The 25,601-nt window shown below is 48.8% G+C and overlaps 1 protein-coding gene and 1 long non-coding RNA gene across 3 annotated transcripts in view; one reads left to right on the forward strand and one right to left on the reverse strand.

Moving 5' to 3' along the window:
- LOC146204839 (uncharacterized) overlaps window positions 1-25,601 on the forward strand; it is a 71,143-nt gene that overhangs the window by 17,243 nt on the left and 28,299 nt on the right. The gene's annotated exons all lie outside the window — the stretch shown is intronic.
- On the reverse strand, window positions 18,721-25,311 carry LOC146204841 (uncharacterized). The gene is made up of 3 exons (XR_014704059.1): window positions 25,204-25,311; window positions 22,645-22,725; window positions 18,721-19,502 (listed from the first exon to the last, which is right to left on the reverse strand). It is a non-coding gene; the product is annotated as an uncharacterized LOC146204841 (long non-coding RNA).

The following is a 25,601-nucleotide window of genomic DNA, read 5'->3' on the forward strand; positions in this document are numbered from 1 at the left end:
CGTGCGCTATGAGACGATGACAGAACAGCGAACATTGAAAAATTGGAATATTCTGAGATGCGTCTGTGAGAACCGATGTTTGTCAAAGATGCGCGTCAAATACATCGCCTAACAGCCAGTGAAAAGATTTGGCACACTTACAGGGCGATCGTTCAGATACGACAGCAAGTTGAATGCTTCAGAAAAATTGCACCGCGAAGAAATGTAGTTACGCAACACAAGTAATAATAATGTTTAAGGCTTCATCGCTCGGTGTGATGTACACATGGTGATCGCAGTTGGGTGGGGCTCCGTAAGACAGTGGTAGAAATCCTGTGAGACCCTGTTTCTTCTTGTTCTCCTTTTTTTTTTTTTCTTAGAATGCAGTCGGCAGTCGTGGTATTTTTCGTCTTCGAATGTTTTCCAGCCCTCTTGTCTCTGCCAGTAGGCAGGGCCGCCATGTAGCACAGGGCCAACCAGTATTAGAACGTCTCCGCCCGGTTTCATGCAGGCCCACTATGCACAGTAACTTATCGGTATGCGTATACCTAATCCTGTACAAATTTCACACTGAATTTTCCGACAGGGAACCGCCCCTTTAGACATGAATTTGAGGTATGTCAAAAGCGAAACCACTTCAGCATGCACATGCCGCGAAGCGTCAAAACCGAAGAGCACCGAAACTGAGCCGTTGTAGGTAGGTTTTCATTGGCTTCCGAAAATTTTCTAGACTTTTCGCCGTCTTCTTTGTGTTAGTGCTCTAGCAATTGCGAAATAAGAGTTACCAGCCACAAGCCAGCTTACAAGCTAGACGTGTAACCGTAACGCACATTTGTCAACCTCCTTGCCCGTCACGACGCTTGTAGTGGCGTGAATGGGCTATGGCAACAATACCTGTATTTCTGTTCTCACTGTTTTCTATTTATCAAGAAGAGATTAGTATCCAGTACAAACGGCCTTTGCGCGATTAGGAGCTGGAACTCTACAGTTAACATTCAACTTCATATTCTTCACAGTGTCTTTCTGATGTCCGTAACTGAGACCCTTATCGGGACCTGGAAAATCTATACCTCACTATACAAACAATCAACAGCAATAGTCAACTGCTATTGTTACCGTATGGAGCCCACATCCAGGCACTGAAGGAACTGGAGGAGAAAGCAGGAAGCCTCCTTTCTACATGACCGGTTTCCGCGAGTTCAAACAATTCCCTCGTAGCGATCCTGCCCTCTTGAGGGGAACATGACTTTTCTTTTCACTCCGGTCTGTCTGCTGTGGTGGCCTGGTCATACCTGCGCTTGGTTCTCGATGCAGAAGTATACTGTGTTTGAAACCAGGTGTTTCTGTGTGCGTTTATTTCTGTGTCTTTTATTGCCGTATGCATGGTCAGTGTTGTCACAAGCTATACCATACCTAATTACCGCAGAAACTACGCTTTACTTGCGTTTTTTCCTCGGTTGCTCCCGGACTGCAGAATCACTTTCCTGGGTGATGAGCAGTTAAACTCTTTTAGTTAGGCCGGAAAGAACGAACGGTTGTGGCAAATCAATTAATTGAAGAAGGACAATTCCTCTCGGCACTTTTAGTCCTTTTTGTTCTTAGAGTAACAAAGTAGGCGTGCTTGCCGGAAAACTATCATCGACCGTTTAAACGAGCTAAACGCGGATAAATAGTTTAATACACAATATTAAAAAAAAAAAAAAAAGAGCGTGTCGAGCAGCTCGTTCCGCGGCTTGCCATTTCAGTTAATCACCTAATGATAACCCTTTGGCGCTCACGAAAGCAGTATAGTCTTGTTGCCAATGGGACTACGGTTTCTTTAATGCCTTTTACCTGATGGCGTACACAACGCGTTCGGAGGAAAAGGCGCTGCCGTAACCCTTAACTGAGAAAAACGTATCGGGAAAAATACGTACGCAGTTCAATAGAACAAATATGTCAACATCAGGGTTCGAACCCAGGACCTACACATGACAGGTGGGCACGCAAAACAGAGGTCACGAAAGCTTTTTTTTTTTTTTTTTTTTTTTTTTTTTTTTTTTCATTTATAGCCTGCCTTTGGCACAGATTACATCAACACAACAATCTGAATAAAATCGAGCACACTAAAACTCGCGCAACGCCGTCAGCGGTTCTGCTTGGCGGCTGTGCACTCTATCACTGTCACAGGCCACGAAGGGTCGTTAATTGGCACTAAGCCTCTTAGAGGGGTACCTGGTAAACGCATTGGGGTGCTCACAACTTACTGACATTGTGCCTGGAATGCCTACCGGGAGGACAGTATTAATAATTTAAAAAATTGCGGACTGAAAAGGCGGTGTTAAAGGCGAAGCTTAAGCGTCCTCCTAATATTTCTTTTTTTCTTTTCTTAGCCAGGCAGAAGCGAATCTTCAGCATAAGATCGGCTCGTTTCAGTTCTTTAGATAATGCAGATATAAAATTATCACAGAGTTCTGTCAAAGCATACCCGCAGAGTTTCGCAAATATGAATTATCAGCAACGTGATTGGGAGCTTTGTGTAACGCCACCAAATTTCTACATGTGCGCACCAGAGGTCTGTTATGCAGGATGAATTTCGCGTCATGGAAACATTCTCCCCCGAGTCACCAAATTCCCTAGAAACAAGAAGACGGCGGGCTTTCATTTTTTTTTTTTCTAAAAAATCAAGAGGAACAAGATAAACATGTCAACAATTCATGACAAGTGCGATGGTTTTTTCTCTTGCATCGCAAATAGTAAGCTGTTTGCCAGGACAAAATTAGCGTCGCGATATCTTTAAATCTACGAAGGTTAAAGTTGATGGATGTAATTCAGAGCTATACTTGAGGTCTCAGCAAGCACTGCGTATACGTGTTTATAAAGTTTCCATGCGCGAACGATAGTGAAGAGCTAAACGAGACTATGAAAGTTCTGAAAGTATTAAACGCGACAGAAAGTCGGAAAAACCTTACGCGAGCTGCGCGCTTCAGGCCCATGATGCATTCCGTTACGAAATCAGTGCGACGTTATGCAAAGTGGTAGCTTTCTTTTCTTTTTTTTTTTTTTTTTTTTTTTTTGCATTCGGTATTACAGTTCGAGCTATGACCTAAATTGGTCGTAAAAACGAAGCAAATTAGTGGTATCGAGAGTTCTGTCGTTCCCTCCGTTAAGCACAAGAGAGAACGAACCAAGGCCTGGTCTCTGCGATACACGAGTGCTGGAGAGCGCAGGCGTCGCTGTGCGGCGCGGCAAAGGCACGCACCCCGAGAGAATCGGACGTGCGTCAGACGCGGCGTCATGTGCGGCGCAGCGCGACAGGGCGCCGTAAAATTCCTCGTCTCGAGGGGGGCTGCCATGCTGAGCAGCCTGCGGTCCTTTGCAGGTCTGCAGAATGCTTGTATGAATGAATCCCGAGGGAAGGATTCATAATGGGGAGGGAGAAAGAGGACACGGTTGTCACAAGGTTTCGCCCGGTGGCACAGCGCGCTGTCGGCGGCGGCGACTGTGGGAGTGCTTCGCTGGTGCAAACGTAACCGGGCGGCAATGCGCTTAATGTAGCTCTTTGTAGCTGGCTGCGGACTCGCGATAGAAGCCACCGAAAAAAAAAAAAAAAAAAAGGACAAGAGCTGCGCCTTGTGCTCTCCAACTTCACCAGTACCAGGCAGCACAAACATTACTGAACACAGGGCGTCCCACCTCGCGCACGACTGAGGGTAACTGCGGAGATTAGCCAGCCTCGCCAATAACATCAACACGACGCAAGCGCGTGACTTAATTGGCGACTGTATAAGGATTCGCCAATACTTGTTAAGAAGCCAAGTGAAGGGAGGGATAGGCGTAGCAGGCGCGAGCGTATACCTATAGCGGCGCAAGAGAGTTGCCGCTCGCTTCGGCAGACACGTACGTTATAAGAGCACTAGTGCACCAGCCTTTCCTGAGGTGCGCTGAACAGGAGAGAGTCGGGCTTGCGAGGAACATCGACACTGCACTGAGCGCTACTATGCGGAATAATGCTGATTTCCGCTCAGAGTGGCGCCGACACCGTTTCGTGTATTCTGGCAGAACATGGACATTATTGGTAAAGTAGACACGCCTTAGAGTGTGCCACTCTTATCCGGTTGGCCTGGTAGGCGTGGGGAAGTCGGTGCCTTACGTTTGGCCAGTGGAGGAAAACTGAACGGATTATATCAAGCTATCCCTTCCATAACAGCGATGTTTTGGAACCATGTCTTTGGCGACGTTCAGTCAGCTTCCAACAAATCGTATATTCCTGCGTACATTTGAGAATCACGTGTATAGAAAGAGTTTAGCAAATAATACCTATCATTTTGAAATGATTGTAAAAATTCGAATATTTCTACAAAACTGAGAGCGGTTCTTTTTCCCTTTTTTTTTTTTTCTTTAGAAACGTAATCGAAATCTCATAGAAAATCGAGGTACGCCTAAACCAACATGCATACCATCGAATGAAGGGGAAGGCAATGCTGTAGTAGGTCGAGCTATTCACACGCTGCTCTATATATAATGACGTACTAGCTTGTCGCTGATAATATAAGCTTGCAACTGTGACGGCGCATTCGGTGGGTATGCATTGCACAAGTGCGCCAAGCGTTCTGTCGCGTTGGGAGTGGAATGGAAAGACTTGAAAACAGAAGTAAGGCGTCATTGTCATACTTATTTGCTTCTAAAAAGCAGTTTTGTTGCCCAGAGGAGCCCTTTGTTTTCTTTTGTTTTTGTTTTTTCTGGTCCTGCATGGTGGTTGATTTAACTTGACAGCTTAGCTTGTCGCCGTGAAGCGTCGAGGCAACTTTCCGCCGTGCTGTTTCCAACGCGATTTCAGATGTGCGCCTCCATACTGCGTCCCATTCATGTCACACTCTTTCGAGCTGGAATAACACTATCTCATTTTTTTCTTTCAGATCGGTACGTCACGGCTCTTGTACGCTATGTTGATCGATGATCAAAACATCGTAAAGACGCCTTGACGCCTGTGCTGCCGCTGATGTTGTTGCTATGGTGCCGCTGACGTCAGCTGTTATAGGAAAACGACAGCGTAGAAAACTCCGTATGTTTGACAAGCACACATCGCTTGTTGCAACGTAGCATTAGTAGTAGACATTTTAGGGCTCACATCTCGGAGCTAAGCTGCCCCTCCATGTCGCGCCTCCTGAGCGCCCATCGCAGACTGGATGCAAAACTAGAGCCTGTCTGCGCTGTTCTCATCACGGGGAGTGGAGCGTTCAGAGAAGGCATGCCATGTGCGAGTGCACATGTGTTCCGACTTGGTGGCGCACTTTGCGGCGAGCCCACGCAAATGCTCGTCGTTGGCAGCGGGGCGACGGTAACGAGCAGGACGTGCAAGGCCCAGCATGCATCGTCACCACGCGGCGCGATGTGCATAGCGGTCAGGCGGCCGGTTGTCCGCAGGACGCGGTTGACAAATGCGACACCCCGCCACTTACGCGAGGGAGAACCCGGCGCTCGGACACTGGCGAAGAAAGGAGGGAGACGGCGATCATTTAAATTTCATCGCTCAGGTCCCGGGCAATTAGGGCCGGCGCGTTGGCGCCAGCGCCATTCATCATCCGCGCTCGGCTGGTTGCTCCGCAGCCTCGGGGCGTCGGCTGCCGCCGTCGGGCAGACAACCAGCGCGGCCTTCGGCTCCGTCATCCGTCTTGGCCGCGGGCGTCATTACGGCGCTCATCAGGGGCCCCCGCGCTGGGGCCGGAAGCGCGGCCCTCCGGGAGCAAGGGTTATTTTGGAAGGCGCCTCCTCCCCGACGAGAAGACAACGCCGGCGCCTCTCCTCGCGACGCCGGACAAGCCGGCTCACTTTCAAAGTCCCGCGCCGCCGCGGTGCCCGAGTCCTGGACTCCATTCCTGCGCCGCTGTGCGCGCCAGGCGCTGAGAGCTTTGCCAGCCAAGGGTCCATCTCGTTGGTTTGGCAATGCGGAAGCGGCTAGGTAGTCTTTTGCGCTGGTCACAGTGCGCGGAAAGACAGAACATCGAGTAGGCCCACCGACGAATGATGATGGGTGAGCCGCGGCGCAACGCTGCTATTATCAGCCAAAGAAGGCATCGCAAGGAGATGAGGTACGGATCGATATGGTCCGTGCTTTTCATCCACTCCCACTCTATACCCTCCACAGACGCCCTTGTCATTCTACAATCACACGCGACAGAAACACTGAGTCGGGGAACAATCATGGCTGCCTCGCGTGCTGACAGCCATACTCAGTTCGCCAAGCGCCACTTATCTCTTTCGTACAAGCGCTTTCTCCGAGTTCTGTTCTTTGTTTTAGCGCTCTCAATGAGAGTGTGTAGCAGCCGCCGTGTTTTCAAAGACCTCATTGGATACCGTACAGAGTTTCGTATAACGGCTCTGACCGACCAAGCACGGCATCCACAGGGCATCTTATCTGAGGAGCGAGTGATGACTATGTGAAGCACCCTAACTCCATGCCAGTACAAATCCACTATTTAATATTTACTCCTCTTCTGCCGTAAACAGTGATTGGAATTTCTGACGGAGGCCGTCAAAAGCATTTCTGACGAGTTGCCAGCACATTAAGAAAATTCAAATTATTTTGATTTTTTTTTCTTCCTTTCTTTCTTTCTTTCTTTCTTTCTTTCTTTCTTTCTTTCTTTCTTTCTTTCTTTCTTTCTTTCTTTCTTTCTTTCTTTCTTTCTTTCTTTCTTTCTTTCTTTCTTCTGGGAAAGCTCCCACAGCAGCCTGTTGAACAAAACGTTTTTTCTCGTGGATATGCAACTCTTTGCTCATTCAAAAAAAGAAAAAAGAAAACAAGGGGGGGGGGGGGCAAGAACAGAGTATCATGCAAAAAAAAAAAAAACATATTGGCGCGAAAGCACAGCGTGCAAGTAATGAAGCCGTATACTCGTGACCGCACCCCACGACTGTACTGACCTGAAGGCAGGAGCGAAATATAAACTGGTTCTTGAGACAAACAAAAAAAAATATATAGAGAGAGAGAGTTGCAACAGGTTGAACAAAGGAGAAAAATGAATCGAATGTCAATGCTTACCACGCAGAGAGAACAAGTTGATCGCTTTAGTCTTGCTCAATATTGGCAATGAAGGGAGATTTATACCGGTCGTGATTGTACGCCAAGCGTGGCAGACATCGATGCTGGCGAATAATCATCGCTTTCGGTTCTCTACCTCGTACCGAGAATGCGACAAGTTATCACTCAGCGCGTACCGCGGTTGGGACCTTCGAGCGATCGATTTTGCCGGATGCCCTTGATATGCAGCGATCAATGCCGATGCTATAGATTAACGGCAAGGCGTTGTGTCGCGTGCATGGCAAAGTTGTTAAAACTGCTCGCCACGATAGTCGCGCTGTTAATGCAAGATAAAACGCGAAGCTGCCTGCTCGCTTAAAACAGCGCAGGTACCGAATACTAGGACATGTTTGGACGCTGTCTGTGTCGTTCTGCCGCCTCTGAGCTATTTTATGTGAGCTGACATAAATCTGCTAGAGCCCAGCCGCTGTATTACAGTTCAGCTGCGGCTGCGAAATGCAACACGGGCATCGTGTACATGGCGGAAAAGGGGAGACAGCGAGTCGCATTCGTTACGTGCCTTACACTTTTCAACGCCAGCGCCGGACGGAGAGTGCTCACCGAAGACGACGGGCCTTGAAGAGATTAAGAAAGCATCGCTTGCTGGACACGACGCCGAAACGCGCGCTGCGCAGCCGGTGGAGACTCGAGGCGCGCTGGCAAGTTTTCATTCTCAGGCCCAGCGCTGCCGAGATTGACACAATGATACGTCGAAACGGATAACCTCTCATCGCTAGAAAGGATATAGGCACCATCAGAGCTGCCAGCAAGCCTTAGGCAACCGAGCAGTGGAAGATTTCGGAGCTGAGAGGCGCGCTAGCCGCCGTTTGGAAAGCGGCGGGAACCCGGGCATTATACAATCGATCATCCCACGAGTCGAGCTTCGCTCCGACCGGGCGAAAATGACTCAGTTCAGTCACCACCGTCGGTGGCGGGCAGCGCGGTATAGCGCGCCGCCCGCAGTTATGGTGGTGGCTATGGCCACCCCCTGTGGGTCTTCTCACTCGCGCGAGTGGCGAAAGCCGTCGCGACGTCGTCACGGCACGGACAACCAGGAAGAAGGGGGAGGGCGCGAAGACGACTTCCAAGCATCCTGCGCGGGGACCCAGCCAAAAAGCAAGGAGGCAAGCAGAGAGGAAGTGGCGCGGGAGAGCGGGCGAAATGCGAGAAAGTGAAGCCAGTGAAGAAGCAAATAAAAGGGACGGGGACTAATCTAGAAGAATGATTTCGTGACAGCATCTCCCGGAGCTCATTAAACTGACCATCCGTCTCTGTCAGCGGCAGATTCAGACGATAGCGATATATCATCGAATGTGTCGCCGCTGCCCCTCTCACGTCGGCGTGGCTTCCCTCTCACCGAAGCAGCACCCTCTCCGCCGCCGCTCCAGCCGTGCCTCTCCGAGCTGCTGTTGCTTGACGGTGCTGCTGTGCTGCTGTGCCATGGAGCTGCGGCTGTGTATATAACGACGTGCGAGGATCTATTGCAAAACAAAGACAACAATAGAAAAACGGCAGCCAACATTTCTCCAATGGAAGCAAGGGCAACGCCGAAAAGCGAGCTCGGTGCGGGCGAAGAAGGCCTGTCAATTTCTAGTCTTTCGCGTGATCAACGATGGATGACTGAAGGGGCCGTGCGAGCTTGGAGCCATCAAGGGCGCGCATCACTGCCTGACGTGCGGAAGACTGGAAAACTGGAAGATGAAAGATGAGCGAAGTAGGCAGGCAAGAAATGAAGTATGTCGCTTCCGTACACACAGCAACGAAAGGCAAAAAAAAAAAAAAAATGCTGCTGCGCTCTGTCTTAAGCTCAGCTTGCTCTCGTTGCTTTCATCGCATGGGCGCGTGCTGGAAGAAGAGCGATCACCTGCGTGTGGGAGCAGTACGTTCGTCCTCAATTGGCAGTATCACTGGTCTAAGGGACATCACGAAAGAACTTTCGTGCGCTAACTGCTTGCTTCGTGGGGATAAAGTGAGCTGTAGAAGAAAAGCGATGCGCTGACGAGAACTAACGGCTAGTGTTCTAATAGGATTGGTAACCATGAAGCTTGGGATCCATTCGGATGGCCGCCACGTGTGCGGCATCGTACGTTCGGAAAATAGCGAGTACGGCATGAGTGGGGCGCATATCGTCACAATGAAGATCAGCTTTGATAACGCCGGATGCGGCACGTACGCTAGCGCCCTCCAACCCCCGACGGTTACAGAAAAGGAAGGCCGCAACTCGGATGACCTATCCTTCTTGCAGAAGCAGTAGTTGAGCGGCGGTCTTTCAGTGGTGTTTACGGCGTCGCAGTCGTCCAGTGCTGTAACCGAAAACTCCCGCATTTACCTGAGGTTTAATGGCGATCAATTTATTTTGGAATGGGCATTTTCATAAGCCGTATATGGCGTAGAAGCCCTCGATAGCCAACGTCTGCTTTGGTGGGGTTCGATGGAGGGAGAGGAATATGAATGGTACAGATAGTACTGCCATTCGATCTTCGTCTCCTGGGAGGGTGAGAGGCCTGAGCAACTGTTATTGTTGTTGCCGCTGCTGTACCCTAGTACAACATCTAATAGTGCATGAAGTAATCGCATTCATTTCACATCGGCGGACCGATGATGGAACGTCGACAGATCTGACACATGCTGAATCATTTAACGACAAGCAAGGTCGTTAGCGCCAGACATTCAGTCAAGAGTACAGAATTTGCCATTTAAATGTTTATTTCTTTAACATCTCCAGCGCAGAGTTGCTGTTCACATGCAACTGCTGCTACAGCCAGCATATCATGTTCACGTGCAATTTATGACATAGTACTTTCTTCTGCCTTGCACACATGAAAGCAGATAGAAGAAGGCGCATGTCAGAGTTTAGAATGCATTCATCATGTTAAAAACCCGCTTCCGATACTGTCTCCAACTGTGTTTTCATTGCAATAAGAATACCAAGAATCTGAAAGCTATACAATACGTCTATAATATATGGAATATAAAGATCGATCAATTACGCACTGTCGAGAGCAAAAGTGCTGTATACACAGCGCGAGCTTCGATCGCACTGCATTGTGCCGCCACGTCACGGCCCAACTCGCGATGTTAAGACAGCCAAACTAGGGTCTGTTCTTATCAGCAAGCATTTCAATTCCACCATTTCGATCCGTACCGCTCCTGCTCATAGGAAATGCCGAAGACACTCCGCTGCGATACTTTTTATTCAAAGATATATGGAGTGGTTTGCTTCGCATTTCCTCCTAACTGCAACTAAACTTCCCTTAATTCCTGGAAGCCGCCGCGGTGGCTCAGTGGTTCCGGCGCTCTACTGCTGAACCCAAGGACGTGGGATCGAATCTCGGCCGCGGCGGCCTCTTTTCGATGGAGGCGGAAAGCAAGGCGCCTGTGTGCTGCACGGTGTCACTGTACTTTAAAGAACCACAGGCACGTTGAAATTTCCGGAGCCCTCCATTACTGCGTCTCCTATATCCCGAGTCGCTTTGGCACTAAAGTTAAACCCCATTACCCAAACCAAACCTTAATTCTTGGACTTTCGTAACATGCGTGAAGCAGATGTCTAACTTCAGACTGGCAACATTGCATATGCTCTCTTTCAACGCGCAGCTCTGAAAGCTCGATGGGACACGTACCGCTGCCACCAGCGGCTTGGCTTTGATAACAATAACATTCAGCTAACTAAAGCGCTGTCCGCTAGTAAGCACGATGACTCAGCTCATCGTGCGTACATTTCTCAGCTAGAGCGCATCAAGTGCGACGCTTTGCCGTCCAATATGATCGATTGGGGTACTCCGGTTTGCGAACTAAAGTGGTGTTCGACGTCTCTCTCTACTGATAGTCACACACGTGTGCCCATGGGGCTGTCGGGTATTTTACTTTTTCATCCGATATGGGTGGTTCTTGAGCCTCGTCATCGCTTTCTAGCTTACAGAGAAAACGAGGATGTACACCGCTCTCAAAACAGGATCAATAGAAACCAAAGCTTTATTATGTGCTTTTTAAGTAGCGAAGATCAATACGAACGACTATTTTTGTGTCTGTGCTTCAGACGCCACGAAGGCACACGGCTGTACTTTCAGTACAAAGCATGAATGAACGCAACTAGCACGCACGGGACACCTACCGTAAAATTCCGAGCTGACTGGGCGCAGCACACCGCTACCGAGTGTTTCGCTACGCCGCCGTTGCCAACGCAAACTGATCGGCGCTCTGCCACCGCCGACATTTTATCTCGGCACGCCATTTAATATGTTAGCGATCGTATTATGTTCTAGTTCGACGCTAGTTCTTGCCTATATAGACAGCGGCCATATGCTCTTTAGCGCGCGCGCATCGGATGTCAGATTCGCGGGGGTCAACGGACACCTTCCGTGGACATGTGCGCATTCGGGCGAGTATGCGCTGTCAGGGTGTTGTTTTTGTTCACGTTTTCAGATTTGAGATTTGATTCTGGGACTGACTGGGGCTGCTCAGTGTTGCCTGGATGCGGTGGAGACGAGGGGGGAGTGCGCTTGCAGCTTGCACGAATTTGGGCGCTTGCTCACAGTAATTTTAGGGTACTTTTCGTTCAGGTTGTCAGCAAAGAAACGTTAGACAAGCCGCTAGACATTCTGCTTCATGCGCAATTTAAAAAAAAAAATCATCTGCAGCCTTTTAGCCGATGTTTCGTGTCATGGGTGCTCTTCTATATAAACGTACCTCCTTACTAGCGGAGCTTAGCTGCTGTCCGTGAAAATAACGTAATCATTCTTTTTTATTAAAAAAAAATGGTTCGCTACTCTATCGTACTTTACGGTTTGACTCCATGTCAGTCGTGCTCTTTATACGTGGGATTTCTTGCGCAATCAAGAGATCAAAATTGTCTCCGTTCCAGGTGGTTGTACAGTTCTAGTTACGGGAGATTAACTCGTATAGGGGCGCGCTGGGTTCTGGTCCAGAATGTTGCGAGAATCATGAAGATGTTTTAGAGCGCAGCTCTTTGGCGTCCCTTCTTGCGTTTCTCGGCGTTGCCGTTGTCCCTCGTAACTAGCTCAACAGCCGAGGTGGGTTTCGCGTGGGCATGACTTTGTAGAAGTAGTAAAAGAGGAACTAGTTGGTATATTTGAAAAAGAATGGACCATGGAATAGAGCGTCAAGGAAAGGTGTGTAAGTGACAGAATGTTTGATGTGGTTTAATTACATATTTAATTACAGCGAATTACAGTGATAATTGGTTCACAGAAAAAGAAAGGCGCAATGCTTGTCACACCTGTTTTGAGGACACCTTAACCGGGCCTTAAAGGAAGGGAGGAGGATGGGAGTGAAAGCGGAAATAGTGAAAGGGGTGCCGTGCCATGCCGTATTGGAGGACTCCGTTGTAATTTCGACCACCTGGGGATCTTTAACGTGCACTGATATCTCACAGCACATGGACGTCTCTTCGTTCGCCTCCATCTAAACTTAATTAGAGCCAGTTTAGTGGTTTATAGGAAAAGAAAGGCTCAGTTCAGTCACTCGCGGAGGAGGAACTAGTTGGTATTATGTGTGAAAAATAAAAAGTTGTCTGTAATTGTACATACATGCTTGTTGATTCATACCGGCAGCGAAGAACAAACACAAAGAAAAGGAACATGCAATAACACGGACGAACGCATGTTCATGCGTGTTATCATGCGCTTCTTCGTTACCGGTGTGAATCAAGAATGTTACCAACTTGCTCAGAACTTGTTTTACTCAAACATACATGTCTTTCTCGAATTCTTTGCCTCAGTCTATCGAAAAGCTGAAACAGCTGATGAGCTGCGCTCAAATTTCGCATTACAAAGTAATGTAATCGTCTGCATTTTTTTTTTTGACTTCTGGCTGGGAAGCAGAGTCAATACACCTATTGCACACCACCCTGCGCAGGATACCAGGCCATATGTTCGAGCGCACCTAATGCTAAAAGGCGACCTCAGCGGAAAAAAAAAAAAAAGAAAGAAAAGCGCATTTCCCGGCACTTATTTGACTAGACACACGTGCACATCCACATGAACATGTTTACGTTTACAGATACATAGAGAGGTGGAAAAATGGTGTCGCACCATGTGAGCCATTTGCAGTCATCTGAAGGGAATTATACAAGAAAAATCTAGAGCAGTAACTGCACACGCACACAACGACAGGGCTCAGAATGCCTTTTAGGATTCAAAGGCGATTAACTAACGACTGCGAAACATGTTTTGCGCAACCACTTCATAATCTATTTGCAGCTACGAACAGCGAAGATTTGACTTGCCCAAGACGAATACGTAAATTAGCACGCGAAGCAGCTTTCTGAGTATAATTATTTTTGAGATTCGTTTTGCTGACATCACTGCGCGGAATGTCTTAAAATACACTGAAAGATGTAAAAGTTCGAAGCCTGCAAATGCCATTATATATTTCCTCCTTTCGTCTCTCTTAACAAACAATGCGCCTAAACGTGCTAAAACTTTTATTTGCAAATTAACTGTCATGGTGCGTATAGCGAGCAGAATCCATGCCCGAATTATTCTGAGAGCCGTGTGCTAGCGACGGCGCTAAATATCTGCTGAAATGGCAGCCTTGCAGCGCTTAGTGCAGGCCCAGCCAGACAAACATACTCCCACAATGAGCGATCTATTGTCGGCTCGAGTCGAATGCAAAAACATGAGGAAGAAAGAAGCTACGACGTTGTTCAGGTTTCTTCCTGTCCCCAACATTTCATCCAGGAAACAGCGCCTAATGCCGAGCCAGCGTTCGCGTAGATGGCGAACGTCATGGGTGAAAGCCATATACAATAAGGCCACCTGAAAGATGTGGAAGCGATAAAAAAAACAAGTGGCGAAGTGCTTTTCTGTGTAGTTCCAAGAAATTATAGCTAGAAGTTGACATCTGAAGTGACATACCAAACGTCATCCATTATATCGCTCCAGCTGAAGTGCACACACTTTGCAAAGTCTGTTGTCTCCACTTATGCAGCCATGACATTGTATGCAGAGCCAAAATAATATCCTGGACGATCTGCCCGCCCAAATGCGAATTGCAATAGCTGCCCGCGTATCAACCCACATGGCGCTTGTTGTTATTCTCTCTTCAAAAGGCTCATTCATTGCTCAAAAATGAGGAGGGGGGGGGGGGGGGGGGAGATGAATTTGTAATGAATTCACCTAATAAGTCCATACATTTCGCAAAGCGCCCCTCATTATGCGAGTTGGTTCAAAAGATAAATTTAGAAAAGGCTCGCCGAGGAACACCCATGTAGAAGTCATGATTCTCGCGCGGTCTATAATAAAACCTCGTTCGCAGGTAATCACCGATACAATATTTTAGTGACCGTATTCGAAGAACTACAGGCATCGTCGTCACGCCTGGAGAGCAAGGCTCGCTGGCGTCCGGTGGGCATAAGTAGAGCACGTGCACACCGCATTTCTGATACATTTTGATTTCAGAAAACAAGAAGGCAAGTGCTATAGTCGAGCACGATGGCGTGCCTATATAGGGGCTACGACAAGAAGGCTGCTCTGCAATCAAATTTTTTAATGTGATGTCGCAGCCTTCGCAACTTGATCGGTGACTCCAGTTTGCATGAATTCTCAAAAGGCTAGGGAACCGAGAGGCAGAACTGAAATCGTATCGTGACATTTCACGCGGGTATGACGGCGTTCTTTTGACGAGGCGTTTGTCCGTATTCAAGGTGTAGAAATGACGTTGCTCCTGGTTTCGCTTGAGAGAAAATAGCATACTGCCACCTCAGCAGCGGAGTGAGGAAATAATGGCCCATAAAATTTCGAAATGGCTCAAATTCTAAATGTACGTTCTCAGAAAACAGTAGGAGGCAGCTGTTACAGAAGCGTTTATTTCGACTATGAAGGGTCCGTTTAAATGAAACGTGATGACGCATATAAATCTGCACGGGGAAACATTGAAAACTAGTGTGCTTCATCACCATCTTGGCACGTATGTTCCAGAAAAGTCCCGTTGCTCAGTGTGCCTAAGGAAAGTGCACAAAATCAGTGCGGGGAAGACACACACTATATAGGATATCATGTAGAACAGGCGTGTCGTGGCTGATTCTTGATAGTTTGTAGCATTCAGGGAGGCACTGTGTTTACGCATTACGTAATTAATACGTAATACCTAAATCAATACGTTTACATATTTAATATCGTACGTATGCAGGGCATTAGGGCTCCTTACCATCAAATGCTTATTCGCACTCCTGGTGTTACAGGAATGGAGCCAGCTGATTTGCGTACGCCAAGTAAAAACGTGAAAAATTCTGTATATGAGCTTCTAGGCCACAGGCCTCCAAAATGACGGGTCATGTCAAGGTAAACCGCTACGCCAGTGTGTATAGGCATGATCGGTGCGCAATTTATTCAGGATGGGTTCCTTTTCTTGTGGGTGGCGTTAAAACGCCTACTAAGAAAAAGGAGGCAAAAATGATGGTGATGGTGCCATGCGCATTTTTTTTTTTTTAAGTAAAACTGAGGATGGCCCTCAATGATAGACTCTTACTTGTCCAAGGGCTTGGACCTCACTGAGAGTTCCCCCCCCCCCCCCCCCACTGTGTTTGGCCAATTGGTAGAGTAACCCTCAAAGCGGTCTTCCATGAGGATGAAAATGAGTTGAGTATCGGTGGTGCTACCATGGGTGGGGCCATTCGCACAGGATGTGTATGATTCTGGTCCTGACTTCCCCACACGTGAAGCGCTTAGTGGAAGGGTCAAGGTAAGGTGGCATGCAGTGAAGGATGTAGGTCGCTATGAAGTAGCTTCTCTGCAATTGTCGCCAGTCGGCCCTGTATTTAGAATCTAGTATGGTGAGAGGGTCAGGAAAGTGTTCGCAATGAGTGGTGGTTTGGCGGTAAGTGAAAAATGAGATGAGCCCACGAGATTTCCTGCGTGTTGAGTGTCGAATTCTCTGTGGCCCGGAGGATTAATTCTTGGGCCAGAAAGAAAGTGCTGATTACATCAGATCGAGGCATTACCGGGAAGTTACGTGAGAATTATCTTGCTTGGGGACATGTCTTGATTGACAATCAGTACGATGTTTGGGGGGACAAGTGATAATACTTCCCTTGCGCAGATTAGCAGTCGGCGCAGATTTCCGTATTGAGATCTTGATAGCGGGTATGAGTGTCAAGGCCATGACTGCGCCTTCAGTATGTGTAACGGTGTGCCACGAGCTACTTTGGGGAATGGGTTTCTTTTGGAGTGGCCACAGATCATGAGCGAAACATGGCTGATTGACAGCATGCTGTGTGAGCAGCGATCCATGTGGGACTGGATCCTCATGAAGCATTTATAGGCAGTGTTTATTTATTTCAATTTTTATTTTATTTTATGGAGGTGAAAACCAAGGCGCCTGTGTGCTGTGCGATGCCAGTACACGTTAAGGAACCCCTATAGGCGGTCAAAATTTCTGGAGCTCTTCGTTACGGCGTTCCTTATAGCCTGGGTCGCTTTGGGACTTTAAACCCATAAACCTAAGTCTAATTTATGTTACACACATTAAAAAATTACATGCTGAAGCTGTCTGAACGAAGAATACCGCTTTTAACTTTTCGTATTCTGCGCGATATAGCTGTTGAAGAGTCCTGCAACATTACTCTATTGTTTTTCAGTGTGAACGCTCTCAAGTAACAAACTGCGGTCTACCTGAAGGCCCGTGTGCAGGCCTATCCCTTTTTCAGTCGCGCCGACGTGTTTCAAGCAGGAACTTGTGACTGGTATACGTACAAGCACCGTACTGTGCCTTCTAGAAGCGACTATAGTTTTTTCGCTTCTTCCCATGGCGATGCGACAAAAGAGAAAATGCCGTACCCCGTAGCTCACCTCCCCCTTTTAGCCTCCCCTATTCAACTAGAAGGCAAATAGGCCGAGTATAATAGATGAAGCGCTATGGCCATTCGAGCACAGCATTGCTCTTAATTTGTTGGCTGGTCAGAGGGTGATCACCTGCTTCCGGAACGCTGATTTCGCTCCAGTGGGTATAGTAAAGCTGATGATGATGATGATGATGATGATGATGATGATAGTGTGGTGGTGGTGGTGGTGATGCTGAACGCTCACAATGAGAGCAAAAGCTCATCACATATAATTTCCTCTTGTCTCGACTAAGGCAGGATATTGTTTGTGTCAGCAATGTCCTTTACTAAGGAAGGTCGGGGGAGGGGGGTTCTACTTCCCAGAATAATGCACTTTCGCCGTCTCCATGCAAAACTATTTTATCTTTCTGTTTTATAAACTCAGGTACAGCCGTAGACTGATTTACTGATTTAGTATACTTTTGCTTCGCTCGCTTCGTGCTTGTCTTAATCGCTATTCCTTCTTCTGTTTCTCTTTGAAATGATTCCTTTTTCCTGCGTGTGCGATAGCAGGTGCCCATCTTTCCACCCCATCCTTCTCAAATTTCCTCTGATGAAATGTACCTCTGCTTTTAGAAAACTTATCCCGCCGCCCCTGACCTATATAACTGTACTATAGTAACTGCAAACTGGTACGCGCACTGCAGCGTCGATACGTCATATGCGCACATGGAAGAGAAGCCGCAAAGTAAAACATCCTTTTTTACTCAGTGCTGGCTGCTCATGCGCGTTATTTCTTGACGTCACTTAGCTTAGCCTAGCCCACGCGCCGTGGACATAACGTGACGAACGCGTCCATAAACACCGCGTTTAGACCCGCTCGGAGAAACAGGACCGTGGTGGCAGAGGAGGTCGTGTCGAGCTGACGTGTCGCGCTCGGAAGTCGGCTCCCCGTCACCCGCTGACCGCGCTCCGCTCGTAAACAGTGTCGAAAAAGTGCGATGGAGACGCCGCGTCCCGGTGAGTCGTTGTCTCAGCTGTCGGCTGCCTTTCCTTTGGGACCGCAGCCCGACGGGGCCAGGTAGCGAAGTTCAAACACCTCATTCTGCGTCACTCGCGGCAGGCTGCCTACAGCTCACAACAGCTGGATGACGCAGTTGTTGACAATTCTTTTAAAGCCGTGCCTACCTGCCTATTCCGCGTCTCCCTCTCGTTTTGCTTGGTTTCGGCCTTCGTCTTTCTTTAGGTTTTTCAGCAACTGAGCGGAGGACGCACGAAAGCGCACAACGGCGTCGCTTTAACGAGCAGCGTACGCGCCGACGGCGTCGGTGCCCGGAGAGCAGAGGAAGTTTGTAAACGGACTGGTGACAAACGATGTTGCCGAGATAAACGCGGCGTGACTGACGATCTGTTGCGCGACAGAAGCAGGCCAGCGCAGGAGGTCGAACCCCAGCAGGAAGCTATTTTGGCCCCCGGGACGCCGGCAGCGGGACTGAGCAGCATCCCAGAGGCCTTGGATCCGCGGCCAACGGGTTCGCTGGTGCAAGACGCGCCGCGGACGTTGACGGATCGCCGGCCGTTGCCGCGGCGCGTCGAACCGGGACCAGCGCCACGGCGCCGAAAACACGGGGCACACACCGCTGCCTCAGTGAGCCGCGCGAACGCGCTCACGTGTCAGCCCGAGCAGCGGCTTCCGGTTTCCTACCGTGGCCGGCCGCGAGAGGCTTTAACCAGGCCTACCTGCAGGCGGCGTTCTCCGCCTATGCCTTGAGCTGAAAACAGCGATCATGCCAAATTTCGGACTAGCAAGTGGTCTCTAAGGCTACACGCACAGCGAGTGACAACGTCTGAGAGAAAACGTGATCAAACTTTGATGCGTGGGCAGTAAGCTGAATTCGTATTTCTTTTTTGCAAGTGGGTTTCCTTTTCCATACATTTACTTTTCAATATTTTCCTTTAATACCGGGAAGATTATAGGATTTGTATTGTTAAAAGGTTAGCTAAAATATTTTCGTCATTTTAAAGTTTTTTAATTAGTATTTTCGTCTCTAAGCTGCGGTGCAGCGAATCAGCGGTTATAGCACTCGAATTAACTAATGATGCAGGTGGAATCCCGGCTGTGGCGGCCGTTTTCGACAGAGGCGAAAAACAAGGCGCTCGTGTACCGTGCGGTGTCAGTGCACGTTAGAGAACCCCAGATGGTCGAAATTTCCCGAAATTTTCCAAAATATACGGCGTCCCTCATCGTTTGAGTAGCTTTGGGATGTTAAACCATGGAAACTCAAACCAAACCAAACCAGAAGATGCAATGACGTTCAAGACCGCCGTGCACCTCGTCAGGTCGAGCTCACGGGATCCCGAATGGGCCCGGGCTTTCTATAAAAGCGACTTATCGCGTGCTCCATGGCTGCCTTCTCATGGCTGACATCTCCGTGCTAGCCGGTCCTTTCCCAGGCACTCTCCTGCATGTCACCGACGCTTCCGAAATTGGCATTCTTGTCACTGTTAGTCTGAAGTCTCACTCTGGACTTCGTAAGGGTGCCGTGAAAAGGATGTGTCTACCGCATCTCAGGCGCCTGCCGCCATTATAGCTCACGTTTGCGAGCAAAAGCCTGCGGCGAAGGACGTCTTCCGTCAGTCATCCCGTTTGTTTCTGCGGAAGAACAGCCAACGTTGTTCACGCTGCAAAATAAAGAGAGAAAGGGATGGAGGAACACATTGACCGTAGCCACCATCATAAGTTACGCAGAAAAGAAAACAAGGCGCGCAACCCTTCATTCATGGCTGTCGGTTGCGCTTGCAGCGCTTAATTCCCGGAAACATCCGAACACGTCGCACCCTTGCAGTGGAGAAATATGTGACCCAGCAAACATCGGAGCAAGACGTCACGGACAAATTGTCTTCTCGAAAGACACGCGCGTGTAAGAGCAAGGGAGGCAGGGAGGCTCGCGTCAGCGTGAGGAACAGCTCTTCTTCACCGAGGGGAGGGCACTCGGCCTGGCCAGGGAAGCCGGAAAAAGGGTTCACATTTCATCCTCCGCAAAAGCTGCGGAGAAACTAAAAATACTCTCGACAAGCAGTGTCGTTCGATCCCGTCAGTTTTTTTTTCTTTTTTCTTTTTTTTTCTTTTTTTCCCGCGAGAGAGAACGAAAGGGCACGAAGGAAACAGTAAAAAGAAAGGAATCTATAACGAGCTCGTTGAGCGGACGCCGGCGCGCTAAAAATGATCCGCGGTGCCGGCGACGCCAGCGCGTGTCTGGGAAGCCCGGCCGTGGTATATGAAGACAGCCGACAAATCTGCCGGCAATGGTCCCTGGCAGGGCGACGAGTCTCGCAAAGAGTGAGTAGGACGTCGGCGGCGCTAAATTTAAACGCGCCCCTCGCGCGCTACGCACCACAGCCTGCTTGGGCGCGAGTGCAAGTTCTTTTCTCTCCGCTCCCCCCTCCACTGCGTAACAAGTAGTTCGAAGCGCGGGCCCAGCTGTTCGCAGCCGTCGCCAACGTTTCGAGCCGCGTACACGAGCTTGCGACCCGCGCGGCCGCATTGACCCGCGGACTTACATTCGGCTCGCGTGCAGCCGATGCGTACACCGAAGTGGCGACGGCGTCGCTTCTACGAGCGACGAATCATCGCGTGGCGTCGATGCGCTTTTGGCTACTGCACATGTGGGGCTTTCGTATGCGCGTGTGTGTAGTGATGTGCTCGAATTTCCGACGAACGTAGCGTAGACAGTATCTTCTGCAAAGCGCGCTACGAGCGGCAGCAGCAGCCCTGGAGAAACACGCACTATCCCGGCGGGCAAGTGATAAATGATGAAGGGATCGAAGGAGAGCATGCACATCACTGTACAGATAGTTATTACGTATCTTCACACATTGAAGGAGAAGGGATAAGCGAGAAAGGCGGAAATGAAAGCGCTCGTGATGGACAGCTCAAGAAGGAAGCTTCTGTTTCGCCCTCCTGTTTTTAGGATTTAATATCGTGAGGAGTATCTCACTGCTAGACGCTGCGGCAGCAACTACTATACTACCGCATACTGCGTGGAAGTAAACAAAAAAAAAATGTTACTGCAAGCCTGGAACCTTGATTTGCTAGAGAGATCCATAATTCAATGGCATAGAAAAGGAAGGAGCTAGCCTGTATTTTGAGAGTACAAGATGCATGCAGTATAACGCATGTGCAATAACATATTATACGCACAAGTGACAGTCACGCACAGCAGAGAACGTAAGAAGACCAAGGCTGATAGTGAGTTTTTCTATGCTGCCACGGCTTCTTGATTCACCAGCTTTCTTTATTCTTCCCAATGAATTATACTTTGTCCCTGAAGTGATTGTTACAACAATCTGGCCGCAGCAGTGCCACATCAAGTTCATACTTGAGTGCAGAATCATTTGCAGCGCTTCATCATTGCACATATACCTGTCTAGCATGACTGTGTAGTGTCAGGGAGTTCTTTTTTTCTTACTTTATAGTAGGACCAAAAGTGCACACAAGGCATCCGACTGGAGTATATGCTGTAAAAGCCGACTGCCATCAGAGTGAAGTCATTCGTATTCAGTCTGTTGCGTTAACAGGAAAAACATTGAGCATATGAATATATCCTTGTGAACATACCCCACACATTTACATGTAAAACAACGTTTTAAACCTGGCATAGCAATTATTTCACGTTGAAGTGGCATTTTCGACGAAGTCGGGGCCCACATAGCCATACCAGGGTAATCACAGGGACCATGAATGCATCGAATAGAATTGAAGGATTTCGTCAAGCATTGAAATTACTCGTCGCGTAAGGAGCTATTGAACAACTGTATGCTTAAGGGAACCAACGTTTCAAAGACTTGAAAGCCCATAGGAGTATTTAATGTTCGACCGGTCGTATAGTATTCGGAAACAGGTATGATTTTCGATAGAGACGAAACGCAAAGGCGTCTGTGTGCTTTGCGACGTCAGTGCACGTTAGAAAGCCCCCAGGGAGTCGAAATTATTTTGTAGCCTTCACTACGGCACCTCTTTCTTCTTTGACTATCTCCTCGATGCAGGCGTACACCGAGAAGTATGACACATACATGCGCCTTTCCTTTCTCGTGAACGAATTTGCATTTACCAGCTGGGTTATAGGAAATTTTGGAAGGCGCAATATCGATTTGACCTCTATCCGGCATAATGATCAAAGCAGGATAGGCAGTCGATTTTCGAGTTCGTGCGCCTGGAGTAGTAGAGAGTGCGCTCTAAAATTTGCTTGGTTTGCTCTAGATGCAGAGGACCGCTCGAGCGCTCCTATATATGCTCACGTCTGTACGCCGCGGCGTACACTCGACATCATCGAGTGGGGCGCGCCCTCGGAGGCGCGATAGTGCGGGGTGCTTTCACTTGCCGGTAATCAAATTCCCAGACGTGAAACGGGGGAAGTGGCGCAATTTACCGATCGATTTTAGCGTGTAAATAAACCTAACCCTTGCCGGCGAGTGGACTCGACCTGCTTCGCCGTTTATTGCTTTTCTGGTCACCGGCGCGTATACAAATTTCTTAGATGCGCTCGTCTCTGGCCGCTCCGGCTTCTTTGCTTTGAAGCTTTTTTTCGCGGACCATGAAATACAAGTGTCTCAAATATATGAGTGCTGTGCGCAAGTATAAAACAGCGAAGAAGAAAAAAATAAATGCCTGTGCTTTAATTGCGACTTTGGTTAAGACGAGGTGCACTTTTGCGAGCATTGCAATTGCAGCCACTATTATAACCCCAGTCGTTCAATTAAAAGCAACAAAACTTATAGTTTTGCGCCAGAAAGAACGCGATCATATCGCTGAAATTGCCTTTACCTCAGGAGGACCATCCATGATGTGACTATAGACTGCTAATCCGAAATGTTCCCAAGGGTGCTTTCTCTTCGGGTTGTTGCACTGCGAAAACAAGGGAACAATACGTTCCGGTTATTCCATCTCGCTGACGTAAGAAGGCACGCAACAGTGCTACTGAGCTTTTCTTTTGCGGGTCATCTGTAGACGGGATAGCGTCGCAGCAGCTGGGCGTCGTGAAGATCGCGAATATTTTCTCAAGAAATTTGTTACAGTAGCGTCTAGAATGCTCCTGACGGAGCACTCGCAAAGAAGGAAATAAATGGTACCGCGTGCTGTTGATACTTCTCAGCATAGTTCGCGGCACCGCCGCAGCGTGGCGTCGATTTCGTGAAAATCCCCAACATGTTTAAAAATATCGTTTGCCCGTTCTAGAAGGGGGCTTATGCAAATACAGGGCACCGTTAAGAAACACAGCTGAGGACACGTGTGCTCAGCAACGTTTTCTAAAGGGTACATTTCTAGTGCAAAAAGCTTTCTGCATGACAGGACCTGAAATCCCAGGATTACGGCTTGCGTGTTTGGTGATGTGGTTCTTTGTTATCCTAAAGGTAGAAACGGGGTAATTAAATGACATCATTTTATGTTCATTTTTTTTATTTGTTGTGCACTTCTGTGTCCCCGCGCACTCGTTGTCGCTGGAGTCAGAGAAACGGGCGAATAGTTAAAATCAAAGGAAGTCGAAGCAACAAAAATTGAGCTTAGCAGCCCTCCATCATTTGCATACGAACAAACTGGGAGCACAATTCGCACTTAGTTCCCCGTGAAGAGAGAACGCGAAAAAAAAAAAAAAAGAAAAAGCAACCTCATTGTTCTGGTTTTGCATCTGCATGCACGTACGATTCGAAATCTATTATCGTTTCAAGCTGAATACGGTTAATGAAATTACTGATCACAAAACACGATGAAAAGGTCGCAGATTTATTAATTAAATCATAAGTGGCGGGGAAATTTTACAATCAGCTTGACAAATTGACTATCGCTGAATCTTGCTTACCTGATTCTTTATTTCGTCTTTCACCTATTGTACAAAAGCTTTCATCGTCAATGTCATTGGATTTCAATTCTTTCCAAAGCGTGCGTCAATCGTCTGCTTCTTCACGCGCATGCGGGATATTTTCAGGCTCTATGGCTGACAGCCGATCCTCGTCTTGTTTCTCGCTTATTTCTTTACACCGTCGACAAATAAGACTGTGTACCTGACATGACATTGTTACAACTGAACAGAGTGCTCGAGTTTCTCGTAAGGAGGAGCAGGAGGAAACTTAATTTCTATTCAAAAGGCAGCTGGTTCGGTAACAGGTAGTGGGCTGTTATAGCAATTGCGGTGATACATGGCCTAACCCCGAGATGAGACCGAGCCGTGACGCCGCCATACTGTACCTTAAGTTAAGAGCCTCTTCTGCACCGTGAGTGATCGTCCATTAGACCGGTGGCTCATGCGGACTCGTACACTGAAATTATTCAATCTATTTCCCGCTATAGACATCCATTGCACCAGGAGGTGACGTGATTGATTCACGAAGGCGGTAACTCTACTTCGCTGCCTTTGTTTTTTACGCAATTTGAGAAACTGAAGCTATGTAGCGAATAAAGTTGATGCTCCGCTCTGATGAGCTGACATCACATGCGCGTAGAGTTTGCAGTTTACGAGAGAGACGTCACTCAGCGAGCAGGCTAGGCAGCGGCAATGGAAGGCAGAGTTTTTCCTCTCGTCTGCGCTCTGACATGCCTGTCGGCGAGATCATCATTCGTACTTTGTCGATGTGCCGCAGCTTCCCAGCAAATGCTTCGGCCGTGCGATCTTCCTCGCGTCATCACGCCTTTACGACCGCGCTTTTTCATACGCGGGAACCGCGAAGCTCCGCGCGCATGTACATCGGCCGACAACACGTTTCTTCCTTACGACGGTAACTGCCGATGATTCTTTAATTTTTGTTTTCCGCCGGAGTAGAAGTCCTCGAAGGAAACGCGCGTCCAAGGCGCCATTATTATCGTGATTACGAGCCAAATGACTCCTTGATCTGCGCCAGCGATAGCGGCTTTCGGCCCTAATGATTCCGAATGATTCGAAGCGGAGCGCATGCATGGCCATTCCGGCGGCGGGCGCCGCTGCATACGCGCGGAGTAAGTAGCCGGGAAGGGAGCCGCCACCGCGGGGGCAGGCCTCCCCTTCTTATTCTTTTATTACAACGGAGAAAGTGCCGCGAGGGGCAGCGAGGACCATTCACGGAGGTGAGGCTATAGCTGCAGCCTTCTCGAAGGAGTCCGTAAAAGGGGCTGCGTAATGATAACAATGACAGCAGCAGGCAGAAACATAACGAAAATTTCAGAGGCACAGAGAGAGCGTGGTCGTGGTAACGACTCTTCTTCCTACAGCTTGCGCCGCCTAGTTCCGTTCAGCGCACCTGCGGCCGATGCAGTCGCCCGAGCGACGACACGCTGGCAGCTGTGCTAGTCTGATGGCGATCGCTGTCTATATGGGGAACCTGTTCAACTTGAAGTGGTTTGAGACGTACCTACCTGTCCTTTAAATTCGAGTCATGGCAGTGAGGACCCGCGAGCGAACGCTCTCCGAAACAGCGAATATAAATTGCTCGCGCGATCACTGCGATCACCACAGCGCATCCTTAAGCGTCCAAGGCGCCACCTACGGTGCACCGTAGTGCCGAAGCACGCTTCGCCGAGAGCACGGCGTTCAGGGAGGGCGACTGTCGCCATTGTGGCTGCGCCATCGTCGGGCGGTGCTTTCGAGAACCGCAGCGCGGGCACTGCAATTTGGTCCCTGGGTGACGCCGGCCCTAATGAAAGGTCCCGCGCGGCGGGTAATCGAACACGCCTCCGGCCCATAAAGGAAACGGAGCGGACTCGGAGGCGACAGAGAACAGCACGCCGGCCGGACTGTGCGCTGCATCCGGAGG

The sequence above is a fragment of the Amblyomma maculatum genome, chromosome 1 (genome assembly GCF_055883805.1).
Source record: "Amblyomma maculatum isolate TAMU_Amacu chromosome 1, ASM5588380v1, whole genome shotgun sequence".
Classification (NCBI taxonomy): domain Eukaryota; kingdom Metazoa; phylum Arthropoda; class Arachnida; order Ixodida; family Ixodidae; genus Amblyomma; species Amblyomma maculatum.